Source organism: Diceros bicornis, unplaced genomic scaffold (genome assembly GCF_020826845.1).
Source record: "Diceros bicornis minor isolate mBicDic1 unplaced genomic scaffold, mDicBic1.mat.cur scaffold_78_ctg1, whole genome shotgun sequence".
Lineage (NCBI taxonomy): Eukaryota > Metazoa > Chordata > Mammalia > Perissodactyla > Rhinocerotidae > Diceros > Diceros bicornis.
In genome coordinates, this window is record NW_026691667.1 from 1,688,541 (window position 1) to 1,697,092 (window position 8,552).

An 8,552-nucleotide genomic window follows, 5' to 3' on the forward strand; every position below is an offset into this window, starting at 1 on the left:
ACATGGGTTTTGTCAGGATCCATTTGGACTGAAAGTCTGAGCTCCTGTCTGTCTGTTGGCTGGACACTCCCTCAGTTCTCTCCTATGGAGCCTCTACATAGTGCAACTGAAAACATCAGCACTTGCATTCACAGTTCTGGTGATTTGCTAGAGAACGAGAGTGAGAGACAGAGAGCGAGAGAGAGAGAGAGAGATGGAAACAGAAGGAGGGAGGTAAGTAGGGAACCCAAGTAAGCCAGTGAGCAGGAAGTGACAGATGTTTTGTAATTAAAACTTGGAAGTGACACCCCATCACCTTGGCTGTGTTCTGTTGTTCAGAAGCCAGATACTGACCACTTAGTGGTGACACAAGAATGTGCACTCCAGGAGGCAGAGAACATTGGGAACATTGTGGAGGCTCCCACCACATAGGCCAACATGAAACTCTTGGGACTGATTCTGAGTAAAACAGGGGACCGTGGAAGGGTTAATGCCAGTGGATCACAATGTCTGAATTTCCTCTAATTTCAACTCCTTCAGGATACAGACCTGAAAATGAGGCACAGACGGGCAGTGACTTTCCCAAGATCACACATCTGGAACCCAGAGAAGTTCTGACCGGTATTCTATGTGATGTCCTACTCCTTCTTGTACTTCCTCGATCTCTAAGTGTGTACATTAGACACATGTGAAACCAGTCCACAGGTGTTGTATGTATTATCGCATGTACCCTGACAAGGTCCCTAGGAAGCTGTTTTTAGCCCAATCCTCATTGTGCAGCTTGGGAGACTGGGGAGATCTTGAGAGGCACAGCAGCTTTTCCAGGACACAGAAGTGGTAGGAGAAAAGAGGTCTGACTTCAGCTCTGTCTCCTCAAAGCTGGGCCCCTGGATCCACTCCCAAGGAGCTGTGGGGAGGGTGGTGATGGGTATTTGTGTACAGTGATGGAGATGACACGAGCAAGGAGGGAGAGCAACCAACAGCCTAGAGGGGGCTTTGGGTGGGTCTGATTGAATGAAGGAGCCAAGTATTGGAACCTTGAACAAGTGACCTCACTTCCTTGGTGACAGCACCCAAGAGAACTTAGAACTCTGGTTACCAGGCACCCACATTGTAATCACAGCCTCCTGTCCAGTTCATTTGAGTGGAGACACTCGACAGAGCAGGATGTTCTCCTGTTGTCCCGTGAGTTCCCGAGGCTCTGGCCCCCGGAAAGCCCAGAATGAGAGCATGTTAAGTCGCTTTAGACATTGGCTCAGCCCTCACCTCGAATGTCTGTGGCCTTTTGGCAGGAGGAACCATCAGGTATCAGTGTGGGCCAGGGCAGGCCACTCTAGGTCAGGTCAAAACTGTGATCCCAAAAGGACAGCCCCACACCCCTTGACACTCATTGTATGTGTGTGTGTGTGTGGGAGGTAGAGTTAGGGAAGCTGGGGATGAGGAGGACCCAGCCTGGGCAGGAGCAGGAAGCTAGATGGTGGGAGTCGAGCAGTGTGTCATGTTCATACTCAAGACCTTGGTTGCAGGAGAGGAAGGTGAGTGCTGGGGACCAACCTCCTCTATCTGCATGTGAATCCCGGGCCCTGAAAGAGTCCTTGCATTCCTTCCCTGGTTGAGTCTATGCAGATTCCCCTCTGTGCCTGATCTGTGGGGGTGTATCCCCCTGTGGTAAAGTCCAGGCAGGCCCCTGATCCCTCGTGGCCTGACTGCTGGGCACTGTCACTGCAGAGCTGCACCCAAGAGATGGTCAAGGATCTGGTGGATGGTTTCCAGTTCACCCTCTCCCTGGAGAGAACACAAGTGCACCAGTCCCTCAATGACCAGTGCTCCTCTGAGGTGAGTGTGGGTACAGAGGGATCTTCACACCCAGGACCCTGAGATGATCAAGGCAGTACTAGAATACAGACTCAAATATGAGAAGACCCTGGGCTCCCCACCCCCAGAATTTTCTCACTAGAGTACCCCACAGTCCCACTCTCAAAGGAATCTGGACCTCCACTCCTCCCCACAAGCTACACAGGAGGGTAGAAAGTCACCTCAGTCCTCCTGGTGGTTCACTGTGATATCACTTACTGTATGTCCCTCCTCCTCCCCCCCAGTGTGAGGATGAGTTCACTGTGAATTTAAATGAGGCCTGCAGGATGCGTGCCCTCCAGGCAGGCATGATGGGGAAGCTGACAGAGTCCATGGCACCAGCTTTCCTGAGTAGGATCATGTCCAGCTTCACCACCTTCATGGTCAACTACTCGGCTTTAGACACATACTACCGGGTCCTGGACCAGCTGTTTACTAGGTGAGTAGCCACTCCCTCCTCAGCACAGTGGTGACTCTGCCCACTGCCATCTGTGTACCTTGGGCAAATCCCCACATCTCTCTGAGCCTCAGTTTGCTCTTCTGAAATGTGGGCGGGGGGGAATAAATTTAATGGTGATCTTGTAGGGAATAATGGGATCAGCAATGGCAGGTGCTTACCTGGTGCCTGGATCTGCAGAGAGGGCTGTGGACGTACTGTGGTTGTCCACGGTGTTTATTTTTCTCTTTGTCATGAAAAGTAGTCTGCCTCACTGATCTCTAGGATGTGGCCTTTCTGAGTGTTGAAAAACACATGGAAAGCACCCTGTCAAGTAGTTGAGATTCCATCCAGCTGGTCCTGATCCTTTTCCTTGGGGCAGCCAATTAAGGATCTCTGGGGCAGCAGAGAGGCCCTAGGCCCACTCAAGTGTCTGGGATGGTCTGGCTGCACTTCATTCATTCAAGTCTGTAGATTAAGCAGCTACTACATGCAGGACTTTTGGAGACACTTAGCAAAGTCAGTGAATGAAGGAGACACAATCGCTGTGCCTCAATTGTCGTCTGAGAGACAGACAGTGACATTAGACATCATTCACATGTCCGGTCTTCCATGGTACAACCCAAGTGAGGCCTTGATAGCCTCCTTTATAGCTGGAGGCATCTTCCCTTATTCCAGCCAGGAGGGCAGAGCACAGGACCGTCTAAAAAAGTGAGTGGTCTTTGGGTCCAGAAGAAGGGCTTCCTGTCTCTACAGAACAAGGTGTGGAGGGAGAGATGGGGGCTCTGGCTGGGGCAGGCCTGTCAGAACCTTGCGTCTCACACATCTTTTGATTCCCAAGGGAAGGCTGAGGTCTGGTGGCTTCCTCTCCAGGAAGACAGGAGTCAAAGATCTATGGATGTGTGCCAGGACCCCTGGGAATCACAGGGGTGGCTAGGCTGAGTTGTCTCCAAGAGACCCATTCCCATCACAGAACCATCTTAATCTGTCTCCTCTTCTCCATATCCACCTCTTCTGACCACCACCTCCAGGCCCAAGACAGGAGGTCTGTGAGCAACCCGCTCAAAAACCGGCCTCTGCTCAATCCAGTTGCACAAGTACATGGAGGGTTGGGCTGGGCTGTGTCCCGGCCCTTCAGGAGAAGAGTGTCAGCAGGAAGAGAGTCACGACAGGCTCTGTGTTCAACGTGCTGGATGAGCAGGGGCTCATCGCCAAGATGGGAAGGGGCAGGCATCTGTGCCTTGCATGAGAAGTGTGGAGGGAAAGGCCAGGCCTCTGACTCTGTTGCCAAATTGCCACCCCCAGTGCCATCTCTTCTCTGGTGGGAACCTGCCTGGACCCAGGGTAGGATTTCTGGGAACCCCTGCACTTTCCCTGCTTCAGGATGAAGCTGACATCTCTGCATCTCAGCTTGCCTGGCTCGCAGCTGGGGGGCCACGCCTACTTTTCTCCAGGTCCAGTTGGAGTAGCCAAGGCCCATTGAGGCAGATCTGGAAGGTGAGGAGACTGCAGTCTGGGAAGATGATTTGCAGGATCTTCAAAGTCTAGTTTCCCTTAAATGCAGTGGGGTCTTTCCTGGCTTTGACAGGGACAGGGGAAGTCAGCTCCTTGAGTGACACTGTTTCTTTCTCCTGCTGCAGTACCATCTCCAGAGCTCCCTCCGGCTCCAGAGCCAGAGCAAGGGCCAGCTCCACGGCTAGATCCATCTCCAGCTCTTGTTCCACCACCTGTGCTAGAACTGGAGCCAGTGTCACCTCCATCAGTCCCTCCAGGGCCAGAGCCACCACCAACATCAACTCCAGCCCCAGTGCCAGCTCCTGAGCTGGAGCCAGCTGGACCATTGGCTCCAGGGAGAATCCTCACTCCACCTGGAGAGATAACAGCAGAGCCATATCCAGCCCCAGAGCCCACTTGCCCCTGGGATGTGACCAGCAAGAACCTGTTGAGGGAGGAGAAGCCTGACTTCTTGGAGTTCCCTCCCTGGCTGGTGGCAGAGCAGTTGACACTGATGGATGTGGTGAGCAGCGGGGCTCTCAGGGCAGGTGGGGTCGGCCTTCGCAGTGCCATGAGCTGCCCCACACCTGACATTTCCTGATCCAGAATCCCATGATCTTGGTCCAGCTTCCCTGCTTGCCCACATGTGACCTGAGCAGACTTCTTAACTCCCAAGATATTGCTGTCCTCATGTGGAGAGTAGAGTTGGACACTGAGAGCAGCTGCCATGCAGAGTGGCTGTGCAGATGGACGAGGTGAAGCAGAGAGGACGTTGGGCAGAGTCTGCGCTTTGGTGGGGGAGCGGAGCACCCTGAAGTGCTGTTTCGTCCTGGGTAGTTCACTCATTTGCCCAGAAGGCCTCAACAGCCTCAGCAATAATTAGGCACCTCATGTGTACATGAATACAAGACAGACAAACAAAGCCCATGGTTGTTGCTGCCTTGGGGAAATGTGCACCTGAAAGAGGAGACAGACCCTAGGATGGTCAGAATGGGTGGGAGATGGCCCTAGAGACGGTCAAGGAGGAGCCGAGTTCTGGTACTTGGAGGAAGTGAGACTGGGCAGCGAGCAAATGCCACTTCCCTGTGCCACAGTATCGTGTCCTGGGTCATCCTGTGCTGGGTGCCCTCAGGGGACACAGGCAACACCCAGGGACTCCCAGAAGCCTCGGGCCGCATTATCAGCTTCCTGAGCTCCAGCTCTGACCTCTGACCCTGCCTGGGACTGGGGGATGCGGACGCTGAGCTGGGCTGTGGCAGGGCTGGGTGACACTCCCTGTCCTGCCCAGGATCTCTTCAAGAAAGTGATGTCCCACGACTTCCTGGACTCCATCTGGTCCCAGTGTGACAACAGGGGTAATGAACACCTGGCACCCACCATCCATGCCAACACGACCCACTTTAACAGAATGGTCGAATGTGTCATCACCACCTGCATTGAGGGCCCCAGCATGACGGTGCAGGACAGGGTCAGGGTGGTGGAGCTCTGAATCCAGATGGCCAGGGTAAGTTGTGGGAGGCCCTGAGAGCCCCTCTCTGGAGTCGGGGGAACTGCCCCTTCTCCTTTCTCAGCTCTCATGTTTGAAGTCTGTGGTCTGAGCCTTTGCATAATCTTTAGGCCCCTCCTGCCAGTGCCTCGGTGACCTGACTCCTGGTCCCAGTGGTGGGAAGCTCACCCCTTCCTGGGCTCATTCCTTGGCTTGAGCTAAAATCCTCCTCCTGGAAGTATTCCTCATCAGGTTCCAGCTGTGCCTTTCCCGGGTTCCCTGAGCCACTGTCTCATCCAGGAGAGGAGACGTCAATGAGGCGACAGAAGCCAGAGGAAGCAGGGTTCCAGCTCTCCCTCACAGCTCATTCTCTTCCCTTCCCCAGGAATGCCAAGGCTTGAGGAACCTTTCCTCACTCCATCTGATCCTCTGGGCTCTGCAGGGCCCCTCCATTCAGCGTTTAAAAGAGACATGGAGATGGGTGTCCAGGTGGGTAGGCCTCTCTCCATGCTAGCACCACCTGGGTGGACCAGACCCCACACAGGGCTGGCATTGCCCTTTAGTCAGTTGGGACCTTCTGGAAGACAGCAAACCCTGGCGATAAGGTCTGACCAGGTTGGAAGGCTTGGAGTCTTTCTGAAAACGTAGGCCAGTGGTTCTGCTTCAGGAATCAGTTTCCCTAAGTGACAGATCCTGGCTTGAGCCAAATTGAAGATTTTCAAGTGTTTTCAGCAACAGAACTCTCTGTCCACATGAAATTAAGACTTTAACACACATCTGCTGAGAAGATAAGAGAATGGCGGCCCCAGGTGACAATAGGAGAGCCCCCTCCCCAGTCCCAGACACCTCAGGGCTCAGAGGACACAGTGAAAACGCTCATCCAGGCTGTCTGGATCTTCTGGGTTTTCAAACAAAAGGGATTTACCCTCAAACAACTCCATAGTGTTTCTTTCCTTTTTTCCCTACTCAGGAAGAACTGGACAAAACTTAAAATGTTGATGAAAACAAGCCAGCGGGAGAGCAGGAAGCGGCTCAAGGAGGTGAGTGGACGCTGGAGATCTGGAGGGAGGGGAGGTGAGGGGGGGAGGGACCAGGCAGGATGTGCTTTGGGAAGTTTTTCACTTAAGGTGCCATGAGAAATAACGGTCTGTCTTGTCCAGCTTGACAGGAAGCAGGGGGTGTGAGCTGCAGGGGCTGGTGGGGACTGTTTGGGGCAGGAGGCCTTGGTCACGGGATACAGTGGTGTCGCCTGGACTGTTGCAGGAGGTGAGGAGCTGGCAGAATGAGCAGGTCTCTGGCTTCCATGCGGACCCATCAGCTGGCCCTCTTCCTCCAGGCTGGTGGGTGGATGGAGTGGGTGGGGGTTCCTTTCTTCCTAAAGCAGTCCAGCCTGTCCTCAGGAAGCCAGGCCCTTGCTGCTCCTTTTGTCTTCACTGCACCTCTCAGGGGAGGGCACTCTGCCTGCCCCAGGGATGGGCACTGTGAGGTTACACAGGCCTTGTGGACACAGGGGCTGCCAAGCCTTGGGCCAAATGGTGGATCTGGGACAGAACTGTGTGCTCTCTGGGACTGTGCGATCTAGCCGTATAGTGGTCATTGCTGACAAACCAGTGAGTCTCGCCCGGTGCCTGCTTGACAAAGATACGCCCCAGATGGCAATGAGAATTATCAGGGAACCTACAGATCCTTAAGGGACCTTCCTGACGAGACTTTAGAAGTTTCCAAGTAAAAAAGGATGCAAATGTCACCATTACACAGCGCCATGGTCACCCCCTACACTGTCACTCAGATGTGGCAAAAGGGGGTCCCCTTCCTGAGTGAATAAAGGAGGAGTTCTGTGCAGGGTTCATCCTGAGGGGATCCTGGGGAGCTGAGGCCTTTGACATGGCCTCAGGTCCAGCCTGGTGTCAGAGAAACCCAGGGTGCTGGAAAACACAGAATCCACTTGGATAGGCCCCCAAGACACCTTGTGCCTCCCGATCCATGGCTCAGGCTGACTGAGGGCCTCAACACACCCCGAGAGTCCAGAGGAAAGGACCTTGGTCAGAGGTGTGTCTGGAGGAGGAGTGAAGACCGGGGGCCAGGCCCTTTGGCTGGGAGGTGGGGCGGTCTCCTCTGTGGGCCCCTGAGCATGTCACTGCACCTCTGTGGGCCTCGGTCTCCTCATCTGGGAAATGGAGGGAGATGATCTGTGGTGCAGACCTCACAGGGGTGATGAGGTACAAGGGGGAGAGGAATGTGCAGGAGCTTTGTGCTCCTCCTCGTCGAGGGGGGAGGGAAGAGTACTGGTGACAGTCAGATGACACTGAGTCCTCAGGGGACCCTGGGAGGCATAGGAGTCCTCCTCACACTTTCCTGATGAGGAGAGAGGCTTAGGGGCCCGGGCAGGCCTGAGGGCACAGAGGAGGGAGTGTTGGAGATGGGAGTGATCTAGAATCAGAGCACTCTAGAATGGGAGCAGCCATAGACACCAGATGTCCGGGGTCCACGATCAGGGGCCTGGGAGACATGGGGAAGGGATCATGGCCTCCCTGAGCCTGTCCTTGACCCTGCAGGAGGTGACCTCTGTGTGGGCCAGCCTAGAGATGGATCCCCAGGGAGCCCAGGAGAGGCAGCAGCAGCAGGTGAGGGAGCCTGAGGGGGAGGGTGTCAGAGGAGGGGGTCTGTCTCCTCATGGCTTGAGGCCTCCCTAAGAGTGGGGTCCCTCCTCCTCCAGCCAAGCTCCTGGAGCCCCAGAGCCTGAAATGCCTGCCCTGCAAGTGACCAGGAGGAGGCCTGGGAGGGCTGGGTGCAGGATGAATTAGAGAGGGGAGCGGCAGGGACCACATAACCTGGGATTTGTCAAATGCCGCCCCTAGGACGTGACTGGAGAAGTTGTGTGGTCTTGGAGGGGGCAACTGAGGAGAGGCCGCTGAGGGTCCTAGGCTGCTCTCTGTGGGAGTCTGTGGTGGGCAGGAGGTTGGGGTGAAGGGATTTGGGGGATGGTCCATGGGGGCACCTGAGAGGTGGGACTCATCTCACCATTACCACCCTGATTTCACAGGGTGTCGTCCCCTTCCTGGGCACGTTCCTCCATCACCTGAAGCTGCTGGACATTGGGATGGAGGATGATCTGGAAGTGAGTGATCCTGGAGGTGGGGCCAGGGAGCAGGATCCTGAGGTTTGGGAGGCGAGAGCCCTGCACTGGCCATGAGCTCTCAGTACCTGGCAAACCTTCTCTCATGAGAGCCCCATGGCCACCCCTGGGAGCTGGGGAGTCAGTCCCATCTTAGCAATGCATGAATAGATGCTCTGCGTAAGCCC